Source organism: Columba livia, chromosome 7 (genome assembly GCF_036013475.1).
Source record: "Columba livia isolate bColLiv1 breed racing homer chromosome 7, bColLiv1.pat.W.v2, whole genome shotgun sequence".
Taxonomy (NCBI): Eukaryota; Metazoa; Chordata; class Aves; order Columbiformes; family Columbidae; genus Columba; species Columba livia.
In genome coordinates this window covers 29,895,230-29,911,020 of record NC_088608.1, presented here as the reverse complement: position 1 = coordinate 29,911,020, position 15,791 = coordinate 29,895,230, and the positions used below count along the sequence as shown (strand labels likewise).

Sequence of the window (15,791 nt, the reverse complement as noted above, 5' to 3'; positions counted from 1 at the left end):
TCACTGACATTTCCAGTTCCTGCACCAAAGCTGTAATTAGGTTCAGTACTTACATATGCATTGATTAGTCCAAACAATAGCATGGTGGAGTTTGATTCTAGCTCATTGTATTGCCACGTTGCTGTGTACATTGCCGGTGCGTAATGCAGTGAGTGTCATCTGGTGCGTACCTGCAGATAACCTGACTTCTAAAGCAATCATTACCTGGAATAGAGGAGCCACACAGAATGATTTGCATTAACTTTTTGAGAAGGACAGTGGTATCTTTTGTAAGGTATCATCTCATTTATTAGAGGAAACTGAGTTGGGAGACACTTCACAAAACACGTCAACACACGTAAAATGATGGGAGGAAAAAAATCATCCAGTAAGATCATAAGCTACTGCATCCTGTGGCATCTGTAAGACATGGAAGCCAAATCCTGTGGTTTTTTTTCAAGTTCAACGTTTAAATTAAACCTGTCTCTGGGTATGAAGAATGAGACAGACATGTTTGCAGAAATGAAGTCTAAAGTTCAACTTTGGTGGATGATTGGTCTTTCTTTATGCACCATTTATTTCAGAACAACAATTCATGGGCAATCCTAGTCTTTTTCTGACCGGAGAAATGTGACCCCATCATAAAACACAGCACGCACTACAGCTGGTGCTGCTAATGTAGGCACAAGCCTACGGGGGTTCCTATTTCCATGCCTGATTAAATGCATCTTATTGGTATAATGCCTTCAATTTTAAAATGACCAGATAATTGTTTAATTGTGGTATTTGTATTCCCTGTGATGAATCATACAGTATAATTTCTAACAAACAGTTCCCTGAAAATAAAATTGCCTGAAGGCCTTTATGATAACTCCCGTGTAACTGGGGCTCACAGTCTGACCCTACAGCAGCTCAACATCTGAAGATTTACTGACAAATCAGACAACACATACCAAGTCCAGTATGTTCATTCTAAGTAGTACATCAATCACACTCCTCCGCAGAAGAACAAGATCCCCTGAGGTGTTTTCACAGGCCAGACAGCTTCTTCAGATTTCTCTTTACAGCAAGCTCCTTGGAAGGTAGATGAGGAGCACGAGTGGCATCGCTGCTGCATTCTGTCCTGGCAAGCAGTGCTGTCGCTTTTGAAGGGCGATACATCCACAATCAACAGATCGATTGGACTCTTGTGAAACCAATATACTCAAAGCATTTCAAGCAAGCCAGTGATTCTTAGAATGCTTTTAAATCTTTCTGTTTCACTAAAAAAAAATGGGCCACTTGATAAGTGTACACATAGCAGACATAATCACAGTCAAATTGCTAGAAATGTCTGGCAGAGCTAACAACAAAATGAAAAGCTGCTAACTAAAAAGCATCTAGATGCTACCACATAAATGTATCCGTACATTTGGGAGAAACATCTGGATTTGTACAAATTGAATGTATGTATGTTGCTTTATACAGACTCTCCAGAGATAGAACAAAGTACAAGTACTTACGGGCAGCTGAAGGTAATCTTCGTTTCTTCTGTTTCGCCTGTATGGAACTTGGCACATGTTTTTCAAGTGTAACTAAGTCCACTGCGAGACTGCCTGCCTCTGGGCTACTAGTTCTTCTAAAAGAAAAGAAAAAAAGCTGTAAGAAAAAAGGAACATTCAGGCCAGCAAAAAAATTTATCATGACAGAGGGCAGCTACTGAAACTGTAGCTATATTAAAACATCACCTCCAAACACACAGATATTAAAAGTTTTTTTCTACTACGTCTCTTGATAGAAGAGATTTTTTAAATTTTTTTTTAAAAGCTTACCATTTTAAAAGCTAGTACAGATCTGAGAAAAACAAAACTGCTATTGTCCTTCCTTTCCTTTGCTGTTCTCAGTGGAGGAATCCAGACCATCTCCTGGAGTTGCTGCCACTGACCTTTTTTCAGATGTCCTTGTCCTGGAGTTCCTACAAGGCCACATACAAATGTAGACATTACTTTCTGTGCCCAAAGATGCCACAAAGCAGCACACATGGTACATGCAACAATGTGTGGTTTGCCAAGTAAAACGCTCTAGCCTCAAAACTGTTATCTAGACCAGGCTTGAAATATAATAAAACAAAGCACTGGAAATGAAGCCACAGTATACAACAAAAAAACACCAATGCAGTATAGATCTGAAGGCATTACCAATGTCATTTACTCTTTGAGTAGTCAAAAACGTTCTCCTTATATGAAGTTTAAATTTATTCATAGTCAATCTCTATCCATTCAATTCTGTACCAGTATTTTAAACAAAATAATCTTGATATTTTCTACACTGATGTAATTGTAAGATATTCCTGTAGCTGCTCACCTTACATTTGGCTATCTAAACAAGCCTAGAAAAGTTTCCAGATCTTTTCCACTTCTCAACACATACACTGTCCTTTCCATAAACAGAAAAACAATAAAGGTGACCGATTGCAGTAGCTCTTCTTGATATTCTTTCACATCCACGTGATGACCTACAGAAGTTCTTGTTCACAGTGCCAGAGGACATCACTTTCTAAAGAACATCTTGTGATATTAGTATCATATGCAGTTAATTTAAGTTAATATTACTTTTGTTATACCACTTGAAAGGCATTTGGTTCTCTGTTTATAAACAGGTGCAGCCTTGACTTCTGTTTTATAGCATCAGTTGAAAATTTCCCATGCACAGAGGATTTTCCCAAATCACTAATAAATATTTTAAACAGTATTACACCTCAAATATTTCCTTTTAAGATCCTCTACTGTGCTTCTGCCTTGGAGTTTTAAACAAGAATTGTAAGCAGACAAAGTCAAACAGCAGATGGACCTAAAAGTTTACATTGCAGAGATTTACCTCAAAAGGAAAGCTTGGTGATTTCACAATATACACGTTGAGAAGACCTATTAAAATGCTATAATGCTATATAATAATATATAAATACTAAAAGCCACTGCATGATCTTTGTGTCATCTTGTGTTTATACAGCAGCAAACATATTGCATTTCTGCTCAGATATTTAATCTGTAAACTCTTTGGCACAGGTGTTATCCTTTTGCTGCACACTTACACAGTTTTTAGCCCCAGGAAAGCAATGATCTTTGACTGGATACAAACACCACACTATATACAAATTATCCATTAGGAATGTAGGGAGTCTTTCTTTGGCAACAAACAACTACCCTGACCGTTGCTACACTTAAAGATCATCACCATATTTGAACAAATTAAAAAAACTAATGTGTATCTTACCCACAAACAACTAACCATGACTTTTTTGTTGGAATTTTCATTAGTGATCATCCTCTAAATTATTGTGTGAATCTACCTCAGTGATACTGTTAAACACCGTTGACCTGCACTGAATAATTTCACGTCTCCAGAATTAAGTGGTAAGTCTAGAGTTCTCACGGAACATTTGTCTGTATTTATGAGTATCTAAGCTTCTAACCTATAATAATTTCTCTTTATTATACTTTCAAAATTGATGTTTCTTAATATTTTTAAGGAAAAACTAGTAACTTCAAAAGGAAATAATGCTGCTACATGACAATAATTCGTAGACTGCAAGACAAAGACTCCAAAAAATTCTGTAACTTTACGTTTCTACATGACTGTGTGATATTAGACACTACCACTGCCTTAAGTTTTAATAAGGTGTAAGCAGCCTGGAAGACAAAGGAAAACAATCCCTAAAAGCTAAAAAAACAGAATTACAAATGTGGGCTTGCTCTGTGTTTTTTATTTTTTCAAAGACTGAAATAGAGTGTCTAAAATACCAATAAATACCAATCCAAGCTGCTGCCGATGACAACAAACATAGGTAAAACTATTTTTCATGTACGAATATCTAATTCCTACTTCTCTCTGGGGTTTGGATGCAAAACTGAGCAACAGAATTTGTACTGTATATTAAAACATCACCTCTGAATGCACAGGGATTTCAAAGTTTTTTTCCACTAGATTTTTAAAAGCTTATGGTTTTAAAAACTAGTACATATATGAAAAAACCAACAGTTTGAGGTTATTTCTTTTGCCAAGTTTAACATATCACTTAAAAGCAATAGAAACAGATACTGCAGTATTTCATAAAGTTAGAAAGGGACACAGTGAAACATCTGAAAATTTAATGTCACTATATATAGGCACTCCTATAATATTGCCATCAGCTACTAATTGAGACAACAGAAATCAATCCAAAAACTTTTACCTTAAAATAAGTATCAATTCATACTGAAATAAACTGAATACATATGGTAATCCTGCGTACTACTTGAACTAAGCTGTTCAAATGGTATTAAAAAAAATCATCAGCATTCTGAAATTTGATAGAGAAAATCCTTAAATAAACCCTGAGTTTATATGGTATTGTAATTAATAACATGCTTATGCTTTCAATCAAGTGTCATCTTTTTTCTTTAAAGCATACACAGAAGAAAACACAAGAGGGAAAAATGAACACAAGCTGAAATGCTCAGAGAAGTGGACAAAACTGAAGGGAAAAAAGAAGGGAAAAAAGCCTCACCTGAACATTACAGCATGGAATGAAATGTAGAAGAAGTAGAAGAATGGCAAGGTTTTTTCCTTGATACTGATGTTTCTGACAGTCCTTAACGTGATTTCCTACATCAATGGGAACCACTAACAAGAGTAACTATTTCCAAAGTTTGTTTTGCAGTTTTCATTGCTGAGGTTCCTTACCTATTCTTTTCAGTTCTGCTCAAGAGGCAGATAATGTACAGGGTATGCAGGAAAATGGCTCTTCGCTTCTTGTTGTGGGCTTCCCATCTGGTACAGGACGTTTGCAGATACAATCAGAGAGAGTTTTCTAGGGAAGGAAAAAAAAATAGTTTGGTCAAATTTCTATTAGGAAGGGTTCAGCATGTTATTACAATCGTCTAGAAAAGCTCAGAGCATCACTCCTAGCCTTACACAGAGGTATCTTGGAGATCGAGGTCCCTTTTATCCCCATATCCATTGAGCTACTGGCAATTTTGAATTAATGTCACAATGGAATTGCCAAAGGGTTTTTGCATTCTTAAATATTGTACCCTTCAGTGCTTCCATTATCAACATCTCCAGCAAAGAGAGACGAGAACTATAGGTGGTCTTGCAAAGTATTTTCAGAGTAAGACAACAGTGACATGTATTTCAGACTTACTTATTGATAGATTTGAGAATGAAAAAGTATTAGAGAGGCAGAAGACTGCAATAAGGTGATAATCCATTTATTTGAACTGAGTACGCAACTGGCCTGTGGAAAGTTTATCTGAGTTCTGAGTGTGTTTAGAATTAAAGGAAATCTGACCTAGACACTTACAGTATTCCTATGATTACTATCATCAGCAAAAAGAAGCTGAAAAATAAAAATTACCCAAAGATTAGAGGATTAACACAGCATTTACTAAACACCATAAGAACAGGAGCCTAGCAATGCCTACTCATTCTCAACCAGTGTCGAATCAAACCCTCCATCTGAAGCGATCTGATGCTCAGCATTCACATCTGTGGTAATTTCTACATCTGGTGTCCCTGGTGCTTTTTAACCAACTTTCAATTTTTCAGGAAGTGACAGGTATAGGCAGATAACAGAACGAGAAAACCCAGTAACTTTCTACCAACAGCTGCCAATTTTTTCAAAACTAAAAATAACAGCAGGACCCACTGCAGAAAGCAAGAATGCAGGGCAGCAGAGATTCCCCACCTCTCCCCCCTTAACACCCTCTATTATCAGAGCAGACTGGCGAGATAAAAGACTGCGTAGCATATGTCATTTGAGAGCCCCTTGTATAAAAGAAACAACATAATTGCTCAGGTTGCTTTTGCACTGAAGAGCACCTACTAGCTTTCCATACATTTTAGGCTAGACCTGATGAATAAAAAGGTTTCCAGTCAGTCCTCAAGATGTTACTGTGGAGTTGTACATCCCCCTGAGATCTGGAGCCTTCAACAGGGCAGTTGATGGCTCTTTTAGAACCTTTTGTGCCCCACTGTACCTGTCACCTGTCCCAACATATGTATCTAGGGTGGGCCAAAGTGCTGACAGTCACATCCTCCCCCACCCCAGGGCAGGGTGACTTCACCTACCTACGGCTGCGGGGCATGAGGAGTGGGACCCTTGGTCAGTTGACAGGGTCCTCAACAAAGGAGGTGCCCAGAGAAGCTGAGAAGCTTCTGGACAATGTTGTAATGCCCACAGCCAGATCTGTCCAGGCTGTAAAACAGGGTCCCCACCAAAGACCCCCTTGGAGTGGTCTGCTCAAAGCATCAGGTCTGTGAACTGGAACCCTCCCCTTAGACTGGGAAAATGTTTAAGGAGACTTTGCGGGACCGAAAGCACCTCACCTCCTCCTGTGGTGAGTGGTTTTTGCTGGATATATCCTGGAGTGAGCCCTCACCTAACCCAGGCAAGTGATTATTTCTTCTGGGTACCCTTTAGTGAGAGGCCTCTGGTTTTGTTTATTGTGAATGCGTGCACATTGTGGATCCTTATTATTATTATGTTGTTGTTGTACCCCAATAGTCTCCTCAATCGATATCCGAATCTGTATTTTATGTTGTCAGAGTGCTAAATAATTGCATAAACCCTGTCTCTCATCAGTTTATTGGCTACACTTTTCTGGCTAGAATAAAATCTGTTTTGGAACTCATTGTCCATCTAAAATTGGCTTTGGGGGTGTCTTCGCGACAGTTACATATAAATAATCAGGCATTCCAAGCGTTATGAAATTAAACATCCTTGTGTATTCTGCATAACAAAACCAAATTGCTGCAATTGTGCCACTGAACGCTGAACACGGCTAGTATGAAAAATTAGAGCAGCCTGGAGATTTTTCTCAGGTGCTGTCAGCAGCACACGTCTGCCTGCAACAAGGAATACCTAGATCTGTGTGCTTTCTGTCAGCCTCTGTGACAAATGCAGTGCAGTCTCTGTGCTTCCAGCAAGCAGAGAGAGTAAATGATAAATAAAGTCCCTCTTTGTTCTGATTTGTGGATAGAAGGCGTTACACAGACAAACTAAAATATAACCTCTGCATGCTGATTGGGGATTTCAACCATGGCAGCTGTGAGCTGATATAGAAAAAAACACTATTTTATATTTATGGATTTGAATCCAAGCTAAACATATTTATAAACAACAGGGGCTCAGTTGTCACTTGGCCTCCAGCCACTAGCGCAAGCAACAAGAGCGCTTGGTCTGGGCATGCTGGTGCCAGAGCCTCAGAGCGGCAGTGATTCCCTGCTCGCCCGGCCCAATCAGTGACCCAGGTGCACAAAGGCATCCGGACTGCTCCCTGGCACTGGCCAGCAGCAAACTGCAAATTCCCTGGATTGACGGGGGGATATGGGGAGAAGGCTCATTCAAGAGAATTGCTGTCTCTTTCTAATGATCTCCCAGCGGTGTAGGATTTCTCTATTGCCATGTCTAAAAGGCAAAATTTGTTTTCAAGTGACAATGCCAAAAAAAAGTACCATTATAAACTTTGCAAGGCTCAGCTTCCTATATCGCAACGAAAGATAACAAAAGGCCACGCCAAAGTAAGGTCTCTCTTGAGCTCCTTCTTACTCGGTCTATTCCAGCTGATCTTAGAAAAACATTTTATACAAATAAGTATATCAGAGGAAATTAATATTATTAGGTTCATCCCCAGATGAAAGGCAGCACTTATGTCCCTTGGGTCCTCTAAATAATTAGAGGAGGATAAATAGCTCTGAAAGGAATTATGACCCACCAGATATCTTATGGGCCTATTTTAGACCACTGTCAATAAAGTCTTTCTGGGGACACCTTACATATTTGGTTGACTTGAGAGTGACTAAGTGACCCTTTTCAGATGGCTAAACCGAAGAGTTATTAAATCTAACAAAACATTAAGATTTTAACCTCATACATTGTGTTCATCACTGAAGCACTATTTCTTTGTCTTGCTCCATTCCAAAGCTGACTTTAAGTAACCTACAAACATGCAATTTCAGAAATAAGATTTCACAACTGTTGGGCAACTGTGGCAGCAACGATCATTCTAGAATGACACCACTGAAACAGGAGGTGCTACTGGCTATGTTATTAAAGGGACTATTTCCATAAAGCTCCTATAAAATCCATATGCACAGTATTCGTATTTGCAAGTGAAAACAGTTGCTGATGTGTGCAATTGTTTATTCTGAATACAGAACAGACATCTGCATGGGCAAATGGATGTGAATGCAAATTTTCTCCCGAACTTATACAGGTTTGATCCAAAGCCACAAAAGCTTTCTGGAATATTCCTGTTGATTTCGGGGATTTTGCACACAGATGTTATTTCTACACCATTGACATTACTCCATTGCTCCTAAATATCAAGAAGCAGCTTAACTTTTCTTTTACTTATAGCATAGTTAACTGATACCGACTCAAAGCAAGCCCAAATACTCTAAGAAGGGATAATCTCAAGAAGTAAGCTTGATAGCCACTACGTATTAATAATTAAGCATGAATCATTCTGTTACATCTATCCTCCTGCACGGGATATTTGCAAGCAAAAACCAGTGAATTATTCTTTTCCCCCCTTCAGGAAATCTGTTTAAATGAGAAAACCTTCAGGCTTTTAAAATCCACATATATATGTCAAAGCTTTCCACGTAAAAAAAAAAAAAAAAAACAAACCACAAAACAAAAAACCAAACCCGAAACAACCTCAACCAAACAATCAAATGAAAAAACAACACACAAGCAAACAACAAAATCTTTCATAAAGCTCAAATACGTTTCATAGTTACATTTTGCTGCTGATGACGATAAAGAAACAAAATAAATAAGAGTACAAATGAAATATTCCGGAAAGCTTTTGAATTCTGTACTTGTATTCACATTGCAATGAGTTTTGTTTTGTTTAAATCTAAAGGCTCTCAATCATTAGAAAGCTTCCAGGTTGCCCCCAAGTAGAAGAGCACCATCAGCTCTCTAAGATTATTCACATAAGCAACGGTCATCGAATGCATCTCTGTGTTATACATTTGCTTCCACACAGAGTTTTTGGGGCCCCTGATCTACTGTTTTGTGGGCTCAGGGGCATTTTATGCTTAACATGCTACCGGTCACCACAGGGCAGCCCACCTGTGTGATCTGTGTTTGATTTAGCGGTCAGGCCTCAAACAGAACTGAAATGTGGGCAAACGAGCAGCAGTGAGCTCTGGCTGATCAGTGCAGGAATGGGCGACTGTTCTGCTTTGCCAAATCCTCTCCTGATTCCTCTTGAAAACCTCAGGTTTCCATTCTTTTGGCTTAAGCTAGCACGCTTTAATAAGATGAATTGTTGTTCTTGGTTTGCTGATGGATAAGGTTTGAAGCACGTTTAATTTGTATTAAAGTTATGTGTAACTGGGCAAGAGGCTGGAGGGAATAAATTACAAAAGGAGATAAATTTCTATAGATTAGCCAAGTGCCTACTGAGTGAGAATACAGCCATCTATAAATATTTAGAAGAATTAAACAGTAAGGAAAGATAAATATTGCTGAAAATAACATCTTTAGTAGGCCTTTAAGGTATAAATAGGAATAAAAGCAAGCAAAGAAAAAGGCTAAGAACACAGAGGAAAGGCTTAGCAGTACAATCAGCAGAACAAAATGGTCATATACCTGTACCTATACCCGTGCCACCACTCAGTCTAAGGTTATAATCTCAAACATATTATGTATTAAATGTAAGACAATAGCTAACTGGTTAGGTTAACGGCCTTAGCGAGGCTACGGTTCTAATTTTCGACTAAGCAGCTAGGACATACATTGTCTCTAGCTCTGTTTATACTACTCACATTAACAATAAAACATACTTATTTCTCTTTCTTCATGCTGTGTAATGTATTCATGTTTTGTATTTGGGTTAACATTTATTTAGCTACAGATGAAGACTGGTATCTACAAATGTCTGTTCTTCCCATATGTTACAAAGCTGTATCTGGTCAAAGTAGGACACCAGCTCCTATCTTACTAAAATTGATGTTGTTATGCTTCAAAAATCATTTTATATTAACAGCCTGCTGAAGATGTCAATGCATCTATCTACTGGTTTATATTCCTATCACTCCCTGTAGACAAACCTATATGTGCATTTATATATACATGTATGTGCACATGTATACACATACCCCATGAAAGGATTTACCCACTGCTTACCTTGGAAAAGAAAGCAAACAAGCAGCTTCCCCAAACAACCTCTCTGATATCGAGCACGTCAGAAAGATCTACAGGCAACCCAGGCTTGCACTCAAGCCTTTCTGATACTGCAGGGAGAGTTCGTCTTGCCCAAGAAGATCATCGCAGCATCTTTCAATAAGAGAAGTCTGCTGCTTTTTAAAGGAATTAAAATTCCATCCCCTCAAGAAGCAATCACATAATTAATACACTGTATCATATCCTTAATTCTTCCCAGATTGCAAAAAAAGACTGTACAGAATCATTGTAGCACCTAAATGCTTCCACCAGTATGACTTTCAAACTTTTGAAAATAGAGAAACCTAATTACTCCTCAGTTTTCCACTTACAGATAAAAATAAGTTTGAAACAACAGGAGAGGACTAAAAAAAATGAATATTAAACGCAAGTGAACCATAGCTATTTCTCCACTAATTATCTCAAGAGATTTTTACAGAGAGATGATAAAAGTGTACTCTGCAAGTAAAAAGCACCTCTTTGGTCTTTTGGACAAGTAGTATTTTGCTGACATGAGTTCTTGTCTCTGTTAATCATGAAGGTTTGGGTGGGGTAATAAATTTGCATGAAAAAATGGCTTGGGGCTGTTATTTTAATTATTTGAGTAATGCATTCTTTGTACAGCTGTCTTTTTAAAATATGAAGTCTAAAAACTCTGGAGTACAGACAAATAGCTCTGAATAATCCTAGAGAGAACTTGACTTCATATTAATATATCTGCTAATCACAAAGTGGTTATAGCCTGTATATATTTAAAAACAGATAAGATTTTAATCACTACTTTTAATCTTGAAGTTCTGCTTGCTTAGGTAGTAAAGACTATAATCCTGTGTGGTTTATCTTTACCTCTGAAAGTCATTAGATTCCCTCTCATAGAAGTCTGATTTGTTTTCTTTGTTTTGTTTAAGTATGCCTAAAAATATACCAGAATATCAAAGAGAATTTAGAATTTTGTGTAATATCTTAAGAAAACTTGTGACTATTAACAGTTAAAATAATCATGTTTTTCACACAAAATCATAATAATTTCCATCTTAGGTTCTTGTCATGTGGAATATGTCAACTTGATAGAAAATATCTACTTTAACATGAATGAGACAAAACCAAAATTCAAGCTAAGGTAGCCAGGTAAACCAGAAAACATTTCAAGTAAAATAGTTTTCTCTATCGTTGGCATAGCCTGAAAAAAAATTCTATTGTAATTGCTGCTGCTCTGTTATTAATTTCTCAGCATGCATTAAATTCATGAACACGTGGCAGAAGTATTCCTGGCCTAAAATAAGTTCTAGAAAGCATGATTTTATCCTGCACATTTGCTCGTAGTGTCCAATCCTGCCTTTGGTTTTCCTGCTATTTTGACCTTGTTCTATGAATTCCCAGGTTATGATTTTACCAAGTAATTTACTGACCGAAGTAGTTTCAAAAACAGTCACTTGACCCTTCTGGATGAAGTGAATCGAAATTATGAGCAATTAATGTAGTATCTATATTTTCCACCTTCCTTTATTGATTTATCTCCTCCCCTTCAGTACTTTTATTAGTTGTAGTTAATTTTTGCTCATCTCAGAAATTAATTTCTAAATTTCAAAAATCAACACAGAAGAATTTTCTGAGCTGATGCTGTGAATTTTACAACCAAACAACATTATGATTTCAGTCTGATTTCAGGCAAGGGCAGTTCTGCAGACTGCAATGAAGAACAGATCATCCCATAGATTAAAGACAAAGCCCAAAGGTATACACTATGATGACTGCAAATAAGCTAATATATTTCCAGTCTTAGCAACATGTTAAGTCTTCTCAGCTCAGTAATGGAGTGTGAGGTTGTGGGATATATATTATGTGAGTATGTTTTCAAAGTCATAAAGGCAACATCCACGTCTCATATCACCAACACTACTGCACTATACTAGAATGCTTCCTCTTTGGTACGAAGTCCATTAAATAAAAATGGTAACAATGTTTATTGCATTGAAACTAATTTATGGAATTTCATCTGAATATCTGTAAGTGTTTCACAGAGGTGGTTTATAGCCCAGCCTTTAAATGGGCTTTACACACTTAGAAAAGAAAAATCCTGGCTCTACTGAAGATGATGACAAACCTATCTACATTGCTGAGATTTTTGAAGGAAGATGGTATTATTGACCCCAAAAGACACAGACAAGGAAATGACATTTTTCAGTTCCTGGTCTTATTTAAAACCACTACAATACAAACAACTTACTGTCTATTTTATGTGTGTGTCATCAGCCAAACCGACAAGATGGCCATTACTTTGTCCCATTGAAGCACATGCTTCCATAGTACTTTTAAAATGTTAAAAAGACACTTTTGCTACCACAGCCATTAATTTAAAACAACAATCCATTTAAAGTTTTGCTTACACCTAAAACATTGATAAACCTCCACCCCTCAACATTTCTTTATGAAAGGGACTGGACAAACCAGCCTGGAAACCTTTAAAGATATTAGCTCAAAATAGAATGGAATTTCTCCTGACATTTTTATTCTCACTCTTTGACACTTTTACGTTAAAAATAAATTGCACAGTTCTTCTCTTATCTGGTACCTGGTAGATTAAAGTTTTTGGAAAATGAGAGCTAATCACAAAACCAACTAATTCAGACCTAGTCCTTTTTTAAACCAGCAACTTAATTATTCCTTATTTCTAAGGAATCGAATGAGGAACAGAATAAAATCTTTCCCAGATGCCAAAAGTTACTGGATGTTCAATGGATGGGCTTATGAACAGGATACTTAAGATAAACCAAAGCCTTGCTGGCATCTACCATGTTACAGAGTAAACCACTGCTATTATAAAGATGAGACAGTCGCATTCTTTTTGCAAATTGACTCCCCATTTCACATGCAAAACACAAACCTCTCATTTAAATGCTATTATGCAGCAGGATATTCTAGGATAAGGAAAACAATTCTTTGCAGTTTCTAAACACAGAATGGTACATTTTGTAAAACTACTGTCACAGTATTGCAGTAAGAAACACAAAGATGTGATCCAGGCCCTTCCTTAACTAGAAAATGACTTAAACTTCCAAGTCCTACTCTTAGACACAGAAAGCAGCAGTGAAACAACTACGTCTACCCAAACCTCTTTGCAACTCTTCGTTTAGAAACTTAAATTCCACAGATTTTCCTATGATGTTAAGGTTATGTACGACATTTGGAAGGTGGAGGTCTTGTACTCTTGGAAGGAATTTTTTGAAGCGTCATTCATATTGACACCATGTGTTTGCTCTGGTGACATCTTTAGGAAAGCAACTAGTCTTTAAGAAAAGGGACCTACGGAGAAAACCAATTGATGTCACTAGCTGGAGCTGTACACAAAGCAAAGTGCTAATTATCTCAGTTGATTATTTTTTTATTCTGTGTTTTCCTGTTTAAGTAGGAGATAGACTCCTTTATTTAGAAACCCCCTTCTCCTAGAAATTCATAGTACTTAATTGCTGATGTTTCTCAATAAATTTTTAAAAGAATCAGCTGGTTTTAAAATTATTGCCGCAACTAACAGCAAGCTTCAGGGAAAGCCAACTAGGTATAATAGAAGCTGTGCATTCTAAATGAAGATAAAGCATACTCATTTATTCAAAACCAATGGAGAGGAAATAAAATGGCATAGTACAACATACCAAGCATCATCACCATTTTAAGTTAACATTACACACCGTATCTGTGATGCTAAAATGCCTGAGTTTGGACGTCATGATTTCTCCTAAGTATTTAAAGGTATTTTCTGTCCAATCATGTACAAAATTCTACTTCAAGTTAAGCTCTTTGCATAGTACATGGAAGAAAATCTCCCATAGACCATTTTTGCTACTGTGCTTTGAATTACTATACATTTTTCAAGTATTCAGCTTGTTTTCCTGTTCTGGGAATGTACAACTATCTTTTCATTGTGTGGTCATTTTCACCAAGCATTGCTTGTTATGCCCGTCCCACTAAGAGCTTGTTTTTCGTTCACATCAAGCTTTAGACAAATTCCCGGGGTGATTTTCCTCTTGAATTCACTGGCTTTCAGCCAAAAAAGCATCACTTGCTACGTTTAAGTAGTATCACTTGCTATCTTTAGGTCATTTAAACTGCTAGGAGGCAGGGGAGAAACTTCTGATTTTTTTGTGTGTGTTTCTGCACATGTCAAAAAACAAAAAAAATCTGCAAGATTCAGAAATTACCCTTTACAGTAGTAGGGATTCCATCAGAAAAAAAAAATACAGGAAACAATCTCCCACTACCGGTACATTGGGCAATTCAAAAGCACCAGGAAATGACCTCAACTTGTCAAATAAACAGATATCTTTCATGCAGGGAAGGTCACAACTACCAGAAGGCTCCAAACATCTTCCTTCTGGGCTCATCTGCTTTATCTTAATATTTTGCTCAGCAATAGCTATTTTCACTTTTGCATCTCTCAGTTCAGTTTTCTCACACCAAATACGTTCGGTAAGATGTCACCATACACAGCAACTTCTGATCAAATCCTTCAGTTCACTGCTCCAGCCATTTTTGTGTCAGACATATCCTCCCCACTGCTTATTCCAAATCAGCTGCACTCCCTCCACCTCACTAAAATCCACTCATTTCTTAGGCATTGCTGTAGAAGAAGCAGCAGCTATAAAACTTCCGAGCCCATGCAACTTCTTTGCTTCTAAAGTTCTTTCAGGTTACTGCTCTCTGAATAGATGCTAGTAGGTCAAATTTCTCTTACTCTGTCATAAGACCTGCTTATTCTCCTGAAGGGAAGAGGAAGATAAAAATGATTCTCTAAAAAAATATTTTATAGTCTTACAAAAAAATTGTGGATCTAAGTTGCCAAACTTTAGGGGCTCTACCTATCTGACCTAACGTGACCTATCTGAATGGCTGGGCCACATACATCAAGATGGCTTTGCACATTATGCACATCCTGCAGGAGCCTGGGCTTTGGAAATAGCATGCTCATTTTTCCTTCCAGTGCAATTTTCACTACATAATTACTTATATTCCAAAAATCATGAATACACAGCTAAAAACATGGGACTTTTCCTCCCGCACGCATACAAGTTCTTAGTGTGAACTAAGCAGCTGATACAGAAAGTCATGTTTCATGGTTAGTCTCACACTGGATGGGTCAGGGAGGCTGAGGAGGCTGGGACCTGTGGCCGAGTCAGAAGACACTGGCAGCCAACGCAATGAGTTGTAAGACCAAGAAAACAAGCAACACAAATGTGAAGACAACCTTATTTCTGTTCTGTGATTAGAAACCTTATGAAAAAGTCCTGTAGAGGTTAAGAGATGACAACCTTTAACAGAATGGTAAAACAACATAAAAAAAAATCTGCTGGTTAAATGCAGATTAGATATAGATACATATGTATATCATGAATACATAACACTAGGTTTACATAATATTTTCTATGTACATATTTCTACTTATGAAAGCCATTATTTTACATTCCACATAATCTTAAAACCATTTCTACTTTAGATCCAGTTTTGGAAAGAAAAACAAGAGGATGTCAAGTCTTTTTGCCCATAAATTGTTCCTCAGAAGATAAACCACCAAGCATTATTTTTAACAGCCTGTTCTGTTATTTCATATCCAGTCACTGCTCTA

The 15,791-nt window shown here is 37.4% G+C and overlaps 1 protein-coding gene and 1 long non-coding RNA gene across 2 annotated transcripts in view; one reads left to right on the top strand and one right to left on the bottom strand.

Moving 5' to 3' along the window:
* The window catches only part of ZNF804A (zinc finger protein 804A), a 227,557-nt gene extending 220,928 nt beyond the window's left edge, over positions 1 to 6,629 (top strand). Inside the window, exons 19-20 of the mRNA XM_065068964.1 lie at positions 3,276 to 3,371; positions 4,404 to 6,629. The gene's annotated coding sequence lies outside the window, so the exon portion shown is untranslated. The remainder of the gene's footprint in view (positions 1 to 3,275; positions 3,372 to 4,403) is intronic.
* LOC110358249 (uncharacterized) overlaps positions 1 to 15,791 on the bottom strand; it is a 37,220-nt gene that overhangs the window by 1,116 nt on the left and 20,313 nt on the right. The window contains exons 2-6 of the long non-coding RNA XR_002412510.2: positions 4,681 to 4,807; positions 1,791 to 1,933; positions 1,482 to 1,597; positions 933 to 1,121; positions 54 to 204 (exon numbers count right to left, since the gene is read on the bottom strand). This is a non-coding gene — a long non-coding RNA (uncharacterized LOC110358249). The remainder of the gene's footprint in view (positions 1 to 53; positions 205 to 932; positions 1,122 to 1,481; positions 1,598 to 1,790; positions 1,934 to 4,680; positions 4,808 to 15,791) is intronic.